Source organism: Spermophilus citellus, assembly GCF_964194105.1.
Source record: "Spermophilus citellus genome assembly, chromosome: 18".
NCBI classification, from domain to species: domain Eukaryota; kingdom Metazoa; phylum Chordata; class Mammalia; order Rodentia; family Sciuridae; genus Spermophilus; species Spermophilus citellus.
This window is the reverse complement of record NC_138200.1, coordinates 5,589,279-5,603,574: the sequence shown is the minus strand read 5'-3', so window position 1 is coordinate 5,603,574 and position 14,296 is coordinate 5,589,279. Positions and strand designations below refer to the sequence as shown.

General features: G+C 60.2%; 2 pseudogenes across 2 annotated transcripts; both read right to left on the bottom strand.

The window, feature by feature from the left end:
• Positions 1-288: 288 nt before the first annotated feature.
• On the bottom strand, positions 289-4,156 carry LOC308638382 (myeloid cell surface antigen CD33-like; annotated as a pseudogene). Its single transcript has 5 exons — positions 3,682-4,156; positions 3,216-3,494; positions 1,588-1,690; positions 1,175-1,256; positions 289-535 (listed from the first exon to the last, which is right to left on the bottom strand). The product of its transcript is annotated as a myeloid cell surface antigen CD33-like (transcript).
• A 9,037-nt stretch (positions 4,157-13,193) lies between these two features.
• Positions 13,194-14,134, bottom strand: LOC308637349 (myeloid cell surface antigen CD33-like; annotated as a pseudogene). Its single transcript has 2 exons — positions 13,661-14,134; positions 13,194-13,480 (listed from the first exon to the last, which is right to left on the bottom strand). The product of its transcript is annotated as a myeloid cell surface antigen CD33-like (transcript).
• Between the last annotated feature and the right edge of the window lie 162 nt (positions 14,135-14,296).

Genomic DNA, 14,296 nt, shown 5'->3' with positions numbered 1-14,296 from the left:
GGGAGAGGGAGAGGGAGAGAGAGAGAGAGAGAGAGAGAGAGAGAGAGAGAGAGAGAGAGAGAGAGAGAACATTTGGAAGTCAACTTTTATTGGGGGACTCTGTTCTTAGAAAGTTCTATGTATAAAAGGGCAGAGGGGCAGGACTACAGGGAACAGGTGATTGTGACTCCACCCTAGGGACATGCCCCACACAGAAGCCCTCCTTACTGTCCCCTTGGGTCTCTGACCAGGCCATAGGAATGCAGGTTGGCCAGAGCCTGGGGCATCAGGACTGCAGGGCATGGTCACTCAGTGTGGCTCCCACAGCAGGTGTCCTCTGCTGAGACAGGCTCCTGCTGGTCCCTCCCTGTGCCCTGATCTCTGAGTACTGGGTGGAGGTGTCCTCTGCAGGACTTGCCCCGTGGATGTTGCGTGAGGCCTGGTGAAAGCTGAGGGTGGCGTAGTGCAGCTCCTGCTCCTGCCCCAAGCCAGGGCCAGCTCCTGAGGAGCTGCAGGGGTCAGCAGGGCCAGGCAGTGGGGGTTCCTGCCGACACCCCTGTGTGGAGAGGAGAGAGGGTCACACAGAGCAGGGTGGGTAGCTGGAGGGGCTGGGTGGGGTGCACCCTGGCAGGACCCTCCTGCCCCTCCTTCCTCCTGCCCAGGTGGCCTGATGCCTCACAACACAGGAGTCCTCTGCTGCTTCCAGTCCTGCTCTGCATTCACAGACCAGGTGCCCAGACCCCAGACCTCCCCGTCCTCCTGGAGCCCTTCCTCTCTGGACGACCATCACGTACCCTAATAACCTAGGGCAAGGCGCCAGGCAACAGAGACACCCCAACCCCAGGCTCTGCTGACACAGAGCAGCCAGTCCTACCCGCCGCCCGCCCGGTCTCACCCAGGCCCTCAGCATGGGCTCCTGCCCACGTCTTCCCCCTGACCAGTCCTCCTGCTCCACAAGTGGCCTTGCGTGGCGTGGCCTGCCCGTTCCTCTTGGAACTGGGAGTCCCACACTGTCTTCACACAAGGCCATCGTCCTCTGCAGACTGGCCTTGCCATGTGTCAACACTGAGACCTAAACTCTAAACAAGGGACAGGCGACCAGCTCAGTTCTAGGCATGCTGAGTGGGCACCACCGTGGCCACCTGGGGACATGCCCTGGGGACAGGCTGGATCCCAGGGTGCACAGGGCACTTACCAGGGAGGCTGGCTGGAAGGCGGGGTGGGTGTCACTCATGTCCTCTGCTGCCCTGGCTGCCTTCCTCCTGTGGGACTTCACTCTGAGGGGACACGGGTGTCTTTGAGCCTGGTTTGCTCAGACAGTGGGGTCACTGTCATAGCCTGGAGTACGTGACTATGGCAGGTTTAGGTCCGCGGTCGACTGGTGGCCTTCACCATAGGACTTTGTGACAAGGTCCCTTCTCCACCCTGCTTCCTGGGCATCTGAGGCTGGGGCTGGGGGGGGACAGGCTTGCCCAGAGGCTGCAGCCTGGTCCTCAACACCACTGCACCCCATCTTGGTCCCAGGCCCTCAGAACCCCTCCAGGTCCCTCCAACCCTGGATCCCCCCTCTCCACCCCGACCCACCCCCGACCCCAGGCTGGGGCTCACATGGAGAAGGTGAGACAGAGACCGAAGGCCACCAGGGCCATGACGCCAGCCCCCCCGACAGCCCCCCAGATCACTCCTGCTGCTGCGTTTGTCCCCTGACTCCCTGCAGAGAGAAGAGACTTGGGTGACCTCCAATCCTGGTAACCAGGCACGTGGCCCCTCCTCTCCAGCACTCGGGGGCCCTCACCTCCCACGTGGGTTCAGCCCCTAAGTCTTCCCACCCCTCAGAAGACGTCAGCCTGTCGGGAACCTTAGGAGGAAGGACACAGCTCACCCTGTGCCTCCTGTCCACCCAGGCTCTTGCCCAGAGCTGGGACCCCAGTCTCTCTCCACCCAGGGTCTCCACACCACAGACCCCAGACCTGGCCACAGTGGGGCCATGAAGCTATGGGGGACAAGGACTTTCCATTAGAGACAGAGACGGGGACAGAGAAGCTGCAGGACCCTGAGGGACCTCATCCCTCCCTCTTCCCTAGTCTCCTGTCCTGGTCTCTGCTGGCCCTGTCACTCAGGGTCAGAGGGCTCCCTGGGCCTGCAGAAGGGACAAGAAGCAAGGTGGAGCAGGGAATCCATGTCAGGCCTCGGGTCAGACCTGGGCAGCCTCCCGGGACCTCGACACCTGGAGTCGGGGTGTCCCTGGGCAGTGGAGGTCCACAGTTGAGGAGGACTCCTGAGGAACCACCCCTGCCCTGGGGTCTCACTGTCCAGCGAGGGGACCAGATGCCATTTCGATGGGAACAGGCCGTGGTGCTGATCTCTGTGCAGAGGTCAGGGCCAAGGGAGGAAGGATTGACAGGAAAAGCAAGAAAGTCCCAGAGATGTTTCAAGGGCTCTTCTGTGTGACTGTGTTATGGGGTCAAATCCCACAGAACGTACGACTCCAAGGGTGGCCCTGCCGAGAAGTTAGGACTCCAGGTGACAGTGACGTGTCCATGTAGGTTTGTGGACTGTAGTAAATGACCCACTCTGGAGGATGAGATCTCCCGACTCAGGAGGTGGTGTACACACAGGGGCACCTGGTGTTTGGGAAATCTCTGCACCTGTCGCTTGATTTTGCAGTGAAACTTCATTTCCTCTAAAATATAAAGACCATTTTTCAAATGTCCCCAAGACATTCAGTGATTGAAATATAAAAACAGAAAATTCTTTGAGGTGTGCAAAGAGCTAATTGCTGGTCACCCCCAAATGTCGTTACGCAATTATAGGAAGATACTTGGGGACGGAGGCCTGAGGAGGGCTTCCTGTGGGGACCTGCGACCTCTGCAGTATTCCGACACCTGGAAGCCAGGTCTCAACCAGCCTGGCTCAGACAGCACAGCACTAAAGCCCCGGGGAGGCCCCCCCTGCCTGGGCAGCCCCTGGGGAGACACTGAAGCAGGGTTCTCTGCAGCATCTGGACAGGAAGGTGGTTTGTTTCCCCTTTTAGTTGGATTGAAGATAAGACAGCACTCCCCACACCCACCCCGTAACCACAGACACACAGAGGGACAGGGCCTCTGCCCTCCAGGGTCCCTGACTCAACCAAGCCCCCAGGACATGGACACAAAGTAATCCTAGCCCTGGGACCCAAGCCTCCTTCCCTGCCCCTCACAGCCCCAAGGACCTAGGTGTCCTGGCCCATTACTCACAGGTGACATTGAGCTGGATGGTTCTCTCTGTGGTCACACCAACTGCAGGAAACTTCACCTGACAGGTGAGGTTGGTGCCATGGTCCTGGGGCCGCGGGGTGAGGGTGAGCACCGAGGAGTGGATGATGTTGAGGCCCAGGGAGGACACAGAGGGCCCTACCCAGGAGAAGGTGGGGGGCGTCCCCTGCTCACAGGCCCAGGGCACAGAGCAGGTCAGGTTGCTGGGACGGCCAGACTCCAGGGTCCCAGAGATGAGGATGTCAGGGGTGTGGGTCAGGGCTGGTGAGCAGAGGGGGACAGGCAGGGTCAGGAGGGAGGGTGGGAGGTGGGGCCCTGAGAGAAGCTCAGGCTCTGACCCAGCTGCTCCCTGAGCCCCTAATGCTTGACCCCCAACTCCCCCAGGGCAGTGTCCCACCCAGCCCTGTCCTGTGACCTTCCTGGGGCTGACCTGGAGCTGGAGTCTTACCTGTCACATGCACAAAGACCTTTTTTGTATAATAATTCCACTTAAACTTTCCTTTCTCAACCCGAAATAAGTAGCAGCCACTGTCATTGCGGTTGGCATCTCTGATGCTCAGGGAGCAGTTGTTGGTTCCTGGGTCCCCGAGGAGGTGGAATCTGCCCTGGGTCTCCTCCTGCACTCTCCGAGTAGAGTTGTTTGTGGCCACAGGACAGCCGTGGTCTGTATTGTCCCCTGCATGGAACCAGTAGACAGAGACGTTGCCAGTCTCTGAGCCTCGGTAGGAGAAGTTGCAGGGCACCAGGACACACAGACCCTCCTGCGCCGTCACAGACTCAGGCACATCCACACTGTGTTCTGGATCCCGAGGGGGGGGGCCCTGGGGAAGCCGAGGGTCATCACATTTCAAGCTCCTCAGCCCCTCTGCACAGGTCCCCTCCACTGCCCACAGCAGGGACAGCAGCAGCAGCAGCCGCAGCATCAGGAGACAGAGAGTCCTGGGCTCCTGGGACTGAGCAGAGCAGCGAGAGCCTGCGGAGGGGAAGCTGCAGGACCCACGGAAGCTGGGGAGGGGCCGAGGCCTGGGCGGTTCTCAGAAGAGGAACCTCAGTCCCGCTCACCACTGCAGTCCATCTGCTCTGTGCTGAGGAGGGACACCCCACAGCCAGAGACCCAGAGGCCTGCCAGAGAGGGGCAGAGGAGAGAGGAGACCAGGCCCTGCCCCGTCTTGGGTGCTTCCCTGGAACACTCAGTCGGGACCAGGACCCTGGGGACACTGGGAGTCTGTGACACTGGCAGGGTTCTGAGTCCTCCCACCCTGAGGGCTTTTCGTGTATACTGGTCACACCAGGAGCTGGCCAACTCCTGCCTGGACCTGGGGCCAGACTTGTCTCATTCTGTGGAGTGGTCAGTCCTGCAGGAGGGACTCTGTAGGGCCGTGTCTGAGCACAAGAAAGGCAGAGGGACACAGCCAGCCAGACACTCTGTGCAAACCCCAGGCGCTCCCTGCACTGCTGGTGAGGCCACAAGAGGCTGCCACCTGGTCCCCACCTGGGGCGCCCCACGCAGGAGCTCAGGCCTCAGCTGCCTGCCCCAGAGCCGCAGGTGCTGGGGAGTCGGCCACCTGCCTTGGTAGCATGAGGGTGGGGTTCAATAGGGCACAGAGCTGTCCCAGTGTCCAGGGCAGACACCAGGTCAGTGACCCTCTAGAACAGGGGCCACGCGGTGTCCTCAGGAGACACAGAGGGGGGCAGTGTCCTCAACCAGAGCTGAGGGGCTTCTCTCCCAAGAGTGCTGCCTGCTGGGCGAGCCCTGGGGCCATTTGGGGACGTCCCTGTCAGACACATTGGCACTTCCACATTAGTCTGCCTCTCACTGTGAAGTGGCCCCCGAGGGACGTCAGGATTCCACACAGCCCCAGTGGCTCCCAGGACAAGATGCAGTGTTCAGCTTGCGGGTTCCCTGCCCCCAGCAGGGGCTCAGGTCTGCTCCACTCTCCTGGCTCCTCATATTCCAGGGTCATCGCTGGTTGGCTGTGTCCCCAGGAGCTCCTTTCATGACGACCACCCACGTGGCTTCTGTGGACACCTCTCTACACACTACCAGTGACAGTGGGTTGTTGTCAGGCCTGGTGACAGTGACAGAAAGCTGCTCTAAATATAGAAACACAAGGACAAGCCACTTCTTGTGTGGGGGAGAGTCCCCATGTCACTTGGTAAAGACTTGGGAGAGGTTGGCGTGATCCCTGGCAAGAGTGTAGGTTCCCATTTAGGTGACATCTGCCAACTCCTCCCCACGGGGTGGTACCACTCATTGTCCTGCTGTCAGCCTTGGGGAGCTCTGGTGGCTGCAGGTCCTCTCCAACATATGGGGCCACCAGGGTGTCCCTAAACCTATGTCATGTTAACCCTCCTTGTTCCTTTGTGAAGGTCTCCTTGGTGCGTTACAGTTGTGCCCGAGAGCAGGGTCACTGGGACACTTCATCTGGGCAGGGAAGGTGACTGGCTCCACTCAGTCCCAGTGCTGTGTCCCCCCCCTCTGTCCTCCACCTGTCCCCTCCCCCACCCCTGGGCTCTTCTACTGATTCACTGTCCTCTCACTGGGGCTCTGTTGGAGCAGGAGAAGGTGGGGTTCAGGCCCTGTTCCTGGGGACGCACAGCAGGACTTGGTCCACTGCAGTCCACGGTCCTCCCCCTCTGGTGGCTCTTCCCCTGGAGCAGGCCGCGCCCCACCCCTGGCTGCAGTCTCCAGCCCCACAGGCCAAGGCTGCTGAGCAGCGTCCCCTCACTGACTGGCCCTGGGTCCTCTGTGCCCAGTGGAGGCCTCTTCCTGGGGCCCCGCCATGGAGACCCCACTCCCCTGTGAACTCTCCTGCTCCAGGCCCCCCCAGTGGAGATGGTGCTGTCCCTGTGCCTGGCCTCCTGTGCTCAGGGGGCACCCTGCCGAGGCTCCTGCTGGGTCCTCCTCCCCTGCAGGTCAGGGCAGGCTGGGTTGGTCCCAGCAGCTGCTGAGGGACAGGTGGCCGCTTCCCCTTAGCTACAGTGAAGCCTGCCACAGTGACCCTGGGGTGGACACTGCCTCCCAGGTCACTGTGGGTTCCCTGGGGGTGGTCACAGTGGAACCTCTGGTGACCAGATCAGCTGTTCCTGGTCTTTTGAGGAACCACGGCGCTGCCCTCCACAGCGGCTGCCCCTTTCTCCTTCTCAGCACAGAGCACAGGCCTCCAGCCCCACGTCCTCCTCCTCCCTGGCTTTGCCCATTTTAAAATAGGACCCTCATGGTGGGTGTGAGGGGCACGTATTCAACAGGTGCAGTGTGAAGGGTGACGTGGAGGTTTGGGGTTGTACTTCTCTGGTGTGTGTCTGTGTGCTTAGCACCATTTGTATACCTTGGAGAAGTGCCTCCAGCCATGCGTTTATTGCTTATAGAAGAGATGACCAATCAAGTGAGCACCACCTTTACTCCTTTGTCATTTGCAGATGGCTTGGTTTTGAGGGTCCTTCCTTGAGGATTGAACCCACTGCCCCACAGGAGCTGGGCAAGGACTCCACCACTGAGCTACTGCCCATCCCAGGGGGTCCTCCCTTGATTTGCTCTGGACACAGGACACTCCCTGTCCCAGGGTTTCCTCATAGACGGTAACGTTCCCTCTCCCCCTTGAATGTCCTTTTCCCCAGAGCAGGTCCTCGTCCCCCCCCCACACACAGGTGTTGCACACCAGGAGCCCACGAGTGTGGAGGGGCCAGAAGAGCTGTGCAAGGAGATGAGCAAGGTCAAGCTCAGAGGATGGGGTGGCCAAGGTAGGGGACCAGCCTACGTGTCCACCAGTGGGTGATCGTCTGTGAAAAATTGATGCACACACACACACACACAAACACACACGCACACACACACACGTACACATGCACACCCACCGCATGCTCTTATACAACCTTGGAAAAGAAGGAAATCCTGCCATTTTCAAGACACCGGAGCTTGGATGACATGGGGTTAAGGGAAATAATCCAGAAATAGAAGGACAAATATCCCACGTGTCATCGAATGTGCTCTGCAGAGTCACACTCATGTGCAAGAGCATAGGGCGGGGATGAGCCAGGTGAGAGGAGGGTCCAGAGCTGCACCTGGGAGGAATGAGTCCCAGAGTCGGGGGCGCCCAGGGGACAAGGTCAGTGTGACGTGCAGCGTATTTCAGCACAGCCAAGAGAGCTCCTTCCATCTCCCAGGACAGAGCAACAGGGCAGACACTGCCGGGCACAGAGCATCTTCCCACAGCACAGGGTGTGCCAGGTGGAGTGCAGAGGGGCTGGTGGGGTTGAGGGCGCTCACCTGGGAGTCCCTGTGCTCAGCCATCCATGCTGTAGGGAGTGTCACAGCTCAGTGCTGCACACAGGGAGCAGATGCCACCTTTGTCTGTCCATAAGAGAGTGACATTAGTGATGGTAACAACAGAGCACAGCGGTGAACGTTCACAAGGGCCACGTTGTGCATAAATACGGGACATTTTATCTCTCGGTTGGACCACACTGACCTGGAAATGTCTCTTGACCGTGTGGAAGGCGTCCACATAAATGGCCAGACCAACAGACAAAGCTGCGGCCCTGGAGTGTGGGAGCCGCTCTGAGTGGCCATGCCTTCCAGTCCTGACTCACCAGGCTCTGACCAACCAGGGCATTCACTGTGGCCTGGGCAGGGTCCCGCTAGGAGAGCAAGGGGGTCTTCTGTGTGGCCTTCACCCTGGGGCTGAGATCACTCACCTGTTCCCTTGTAGTCCTGCCCCTTCTGCCTTTATGGACAGCACTTTCTAAGAACAGAGTCCCCAGACATAAAAGCTGCCTTCTGAAGTTCTCTCTCTCTCCCTCCCTCCCTCTGTCCCTACCTCCCTCCCTCCCTCCCTCTGTCTCTCTCCCTCTCCCTCCCTCTCTCTCTCTCCCTCTCCCTCCCTCCTTCTCTCTATTCCTCTCTCTCCATCCCTCTCTCTCCCTCCCTCCCTCCCTCTCTCCCTCCCTCCTTCTCTCTCTCCCCCTCCCTCCCTCCCTCTCTCCCTCCATCCCTCTCCCTCCCTCCATCCCTCTCCCTCCCTCCCTCCCTCTTTCCCTCAGTCCCTCTCTCTCTCCCCCTCCCTCTCCCTCCCTCTCTCTCCTTCTCTCCCTTCCTCCCTCCCTCTCTCTATTCCTCTCTCTCCATCCCTGTCTCTCCCTCCCTCCCTCCCTCTCTCCCTCCCTCCCTCTCTCCCTCCATCCCTCTCTCTCCCTCCCTCTCTCCCCCTCCCTCTCCCTCCCTCTCTCCCCCCCCCCCCCCCCGTCCTGAAGCCTGTGTGAAGGAAGGTCAGTTGTGTCTGTGTTTTATTTTGGGTCCCTGCAGATTCCCATGGCGACCTTAGTTCAGCTGCAGGCTCTGGTCAGGGGCAGCAGTGAAGGTCACTAATGACAACTGGGCTTCTTCTCCACCTGCCCAGGTGACATGCTGTTCTCCAGTGACACAGTGTGACATCCAAAGGCTGCACTCTCTCCTCTGTCCCCAGGGTGCAGCCAGCTCCCTTCCAGGATCCCTTGTGGGGCCAGGAGCCTCTCAGAACCGCCCTCCTCCCACAGCCCTGCCCCTCTGTGTCCATTGGTTGCTCAGGGAAGCCTGGTGCCACCACCCCTGCCCTTCTCCCCACACTGACCACATCCCTGGACACTCTGACCTTCCAGCTCTTCCCAGCGCATCCTCCCCACACCCTGCCTGGTCCTGCCTCCCCCAGCTCCTCAGGAGGCTGCATGGCCCCTTCTCTGGGCACCCAGGACCCACTCTGGCCAACAACCTCGGAAGCACAGGGTCCTGCTAATGCCAGGTGCACCTAGGGCCTGCTGTCCTCGCAGGGCCTGCTGTCCTCGCAGGTCCCGATGTCCTCGCAGGCCCTGGGTCCTGGCCTCAGCCTGCAGGGCCAGTCCCCATCCTCCCACCTCTGCTCTCGCCCCTCTCTGCGCCCAGTCACTCCACAGAGCACAGCGGTGGCCTCTGGTCTGAGCCATGTCACCCTGCTCCTGTACCCCTGTCCCAGGTCCCTTCCTCAGGGAGCCCCAGCCTGTCCCCACCCCGCCGCCGGCCTTGCCCAAACACCACCCACAGCCGTGGCCCCAGAGCCTGCTGCCCTCCATCAGCTGCCCCCTGCACCACCTCCCACAGACCCCGTCAGGGCCATGTGTCCCCATCCACTGTCTGTGAAGGTTTCCATTCCTGCCACCTCTGCAAGGAGACCCTGGGACAGGGGGGACCTCCACATCAGTGACGTCACAGCCCTAATCACAGGTGGACGCTACCCCAACACCTGCAGGAACCACACACACACACACACACACACACGCACGCACGCACGCACACACGTACACATACACACACACGCACGCATGCACACACACGCACACGCACACACGCATGCACGCACGCACACACACGCACACACACGCACACACACACCCGCACGCACACGCGCACACACGCGCACACACGCACACACACACACAAACACACACACGCACACGCACGCACATGCACACACACACAAACACACGCACACACGCGCGCACACGCACACGCACGCACACACACAAGCACACGCACACGCACACACGCCTGGACCTGAAGGAGGACCAAGACGTGCAGAGGCAGGAGGGGCCGGAGCTGCGTGTCGGGAGCAGGGTCTGCGCCTGCCAAGTCTCGGAGCCCAGCAGCCTGGCCCTGAGGGGGTGGGGGTCTGCAGAGGAGGGAGGACGGCTCTGGGGACAGTCCACAGCACAGCCCTGGGAGGCCCTCTCCTCCAGGGTCTGACTTGTTCCCCTGTCAACGTCCATGGAGGGGACACGCAGCTGGTCATGCCGTGGAGGAAGTGGGCACACTCTAGAGGCGAGTCGGACACAGTGAGCAGGGGAGACGAGGACCACAAGTGACCAGGGTCAGGGGGAATAGACATGAGGGAGGCCAGGCTTAGGAGGAAAGAAAGGCCAGGTGCGGAGGGGACCAGGGAGTCCAGCAAGGCCGAGGTGGGGACCCACCTGACTCTGCGGTAGAGACGGGGGCTGAGCCAGGGTCACAGGGGAACCAGGCAGGAAGGTGGGCTTCAGGACAAGAGGGACAGCTCATCTGTGGAGCTGGCCAACCTGTGGACATCACAGGGGAGGGGTCCCTGGGCATGTGGGATGCTGAGACGCTGCGTCACTGACCTGGGACTAACTGGTGACAGTGTTTGCAAACTCCTCGCCCATTGCTGGCCTGGCTGCCCTCTTCCTGCAGGACCTCACTCTGAGGGAAGAGACCAGGGCCTTCACGGGGCAGCTTTGTGCAGTGGGCAGTGGTCCCTGCCCTGTGCCCTGTCAGGGGCTAGAGGTGACTGAGGGAAGCCAAGGAGGCCTGGTCTGAAGACCTCCTTGATGAGACCCACTTCCCCCACGTTGGGCCAGAACTGGGGACAGACAGCAATGGCCCATGGCCCAGGCAGAGTCCTCAGCACTCGTTCTTGACCCCTTGGGTCCCCAGCACTGGGACTCTGGGATTCAGTGCCAGAAGCCTGCCCTGCCCATACCTCCTCTCCACCCCTGGGCAGCGCTGACCTGAGCAAGATGAGGCAGAGGCCGAGGAGCAGGATCTTGACAGCCACCTCCCCGATGGCCACCAGGACCACCTGGGCCATGGGCCTGACCTCCCTGCAGAAAAGTGGATGAGGCCAGGGTCACCTGCTAATCCACAACCCAGGTCCCTCCTCACTCCTGAGGCCATGGACATGGCTCCTCAGGCCTCCTCCATCCCTAGTGTGGGGCCATCAGCCCAGGCCTCCCCCAGGACCTGAGTGAACAGCAGCTGGACAGACAGGACATAACTTCCTCATTGTCACAACGAAGTCTTTCGTCAATCGATTTCACCATCAAGAAGATGAACAGACAACACACAGAACTGGAGCACAGAGTGGCCAGTCACAGGGTTGGGGGACGACAGGTCATTGTCCAATGTGTGGAAAACCCTCCTAGGGCTCCAGTGTCCAAGTACCCACACACCCAGGCTAAAGCAGGATCCTGGGATTTGAAAACACCCCCTCTGAAGGGACCTACAAATGACCACACGTACAGGAGAATGTTCCCATCACCCTCCACGGGGACCTTCATGACAGTCGAAGCTGCAGTGACTGTCCCCTTCACACCCACAGCAGAGCACAGTTTGCACAAAGGAAAGCCCCAGTGTTGGTGAGAGTGTGGAGGATTCAGGACGCGTGGACAATGCTGGTGGGAATTGAGGGTGTCTGACGCTGGGGGAGGGGCTGTGCATCCTGACACAGGGACAGTGACAAGAGCCTTGGTAGCTCCACCTGCAGGTTACACCCCAGGAATAAGAAACCCTTACTCAAAGCAAAACACCAGCCCTCCCAGCAAATGTTCATAATGGCCAAAGGGAGGGATCAGCCCTCCTGTCCACCAACTTGTGAATGGATGAGCAAACGTGGTCTTGCCCACAATAGATACTGGACACTTGGGAAGGAGTGCAGTGCTCCTCTGTGTTGCAGGGAAGAACCTGACATCACTGTCTGGTGAGCGAGGCCAGAACAGAAGCCACTTTGGTGTGATTCCACTTCTATGCAACGTCCAGAGAGCAAGTCCACAGAGACTAGATCAGGTTGGTGTTGGCCAGAGGAGGAGACCTGCTTCGTGGGTGCAGGGCTTCCTTCTGGGGTGATGAACGTTCTGGGACTTCACAGAGGTTGTGGGTCCCATCACTGCACAGGCACAAGATGCCACGTCTTGTGTAATGTGGATTGTGGTGGGTTGTATCTCAATAAAAATGTGTGGAGGTAAATTTATAAACTACAGGGAGATTTGAAATTGACCTGACATGGGCAGAGATCCAAGGGTTCTTCCAGGAGTAGGGGGTGTCCCTCAGTGGTCAGTAGGTCCTGAGCCCTGGGTTCAATCCCAGCACCAGAAGCACAACCAGACAGGAGGTCCTCCCCACCTGGCTTGGTGGACAGCCTCACTGGCCCCTCGCTGGTGGGAGTTACTGTCTCCACTCTGAGGGGAGAAGCACCTGGTCATGTCCCAGAATGAGAAGAGCTTGGGACCCAGGTGCCTCTGGTTCAGGAGCTGAGCTCACTCAGTGCACCCCCAGTGTGGACGGAGGCTCAGGACCATCCACTGCCCACTCCTGTGGGCTGAATGGACTCAGAGCCAGGATGGCCAGTTGTTGGAAGCTGCCCACAGAACAGGGTCCCTTCTTGCAGTGGGACACCACCAGGAACATGGACCCTGAGTGCTACTGACATGCAGTGCCCTTTCAGTCCTCAGGTGGACAGTCCAAGGCTCATCGCAGCTTTCATGGACACTGGCCACTTCTGGGAGGGACCTAGGCTCTGGGGACAGCCTGCTCTGCGTGTGCCCTGGACTGTGCCTCCTCCCACAAGCACTTAGAGCAAAGCTGTTGGGGAATAAGAAGAGGAGGCTGGAGGCAGGGCCAGGAGGAGGCTGGGAGGGGGCCTGGGAAGCCCAGGTCTGCTGTGAGAGTGTCACCCTGTCCCTGTGGGGGTGAGGGGCAGGTGCTGGAGTCCAGGGAGCCTGGGAGGGTGGGGACAGGAGCTCAAGGCACATGTGGGGCTGAGGGTGGGGAGGGGTCTATGGGTTCCCCAACAAGGGGCTCCGTCACCAGGTTAGTCCAGCATGAGGGGGACCCAGCTCTGCCCTGAACTGAGGAGGCCCTGCTCCCCAGCCCCAGCGAGGCCCCCCCTGCCTGGGCAGCCCCTGGGGAGACACTGAAGCAGGGTTCTCTGCAGCATCTGGACAGGAAGGTGGTTTGTTTCCCCTTTTAGTTGGATTGAAGATGAGGCAGCACTCCCCACACCCACCCCATGACCACAGACACACAGAGGGACAGGCCTGTGCCCTCCAAGGTCCCTGACTCAACTAGGTCCCCAGGACATGAACAAAAATTGTCCTTAGCCCTGGGACCCAAGCCTCCTTCCCTGCCCCTCAAACCCCCAGGAATTCAGGTGTCCTGGCCCATCACTCACAGGTGACATTGAGCTGGATGGTTCTCTCTGTGGTCACACCAGCTGCAGGGAACTTCACCTGACAGGTGAGGTTGGTGCCATGGTCCTGGGGCCACAAGGTGAGGGTGAGCACTGAGGAGTGGTTGTTCCCAGGGCCCAGGGAAGTGAGGGCAGCTGAATTCCAGGAGAAGGTGGGGGGCGTCCCCTGCTCACAGGCCCAGGGCACAGAGCAGGTCAGGTTGCTGGGACGGCAAGACTCCAGGGTCCCAGAGATGAGGATGTCAGGGGTGTGGGTCAGGGCTGGTGAGCAGAGGGGGACAGGCAGGGTCAGGAGGGAGGGTGGGAGGTGGGGCCCTGAGAGAAGCTCAGGCTCTGACCCAGCTGCTCCCTGAGCCCCCAATGCTTGAGCTTCAACTCCCCCAGGGCAGGGTGCCACTGTCCTGTGACCTCCCTGAGGGTGGCCCAGAGCTGGAGCCGTACCTGTCACATGCACTGAGACTTGGTTTGCACAATACTCCACTTGAACCTTCCTTTCTCCATCTGAAGGAAGTACAAGCCACTGTCACTACTCTGTGTGTCTCTGATGCTCAGGGAGCAGTTGTTGGTTCCTGGGTCTGCGAGGAGGTGGAACTGACCGTGGGTCTCCTCCCGCCCTGTCCGATAAGGGTTGTTGGTGGCCACTGGAGAGTGGTGGTCTGTATTGGCCCCTGCTCAGAACCAGTAGCCAGATATGGGGCCACTCCCTGAGCCAGAGTAGGAGAAGCTGCAGGGCACCAGGACACACAGACCCTCCTGCACCTTCACGGACTTCAGCACATCCACACGGAATCCAGGATCCTGAGCCAGGCACCACGGGGGAAGCTGAGGGCCATCATTGTGCCCCCTCCCTGGTCCCTCTACACAGGCCCCCTCCACTGCCCACAGCAGGGACAGCAGCAGCAGCAGCCGCAGCATAGGGAGGCAGAGGGTCCTGGGCTCCTGGGACTGAGCAGAGCAGCGAGAGCCTGCGGAGGGGAAGCTGCAGGACCCACGGAAGCTGGGGAGGGGCCGAGGCCTGGGCAATGACAGAAGAGGACCCTCAGGCCCGCCCTCCAGGGGAACTTGCCCTTCTGCACA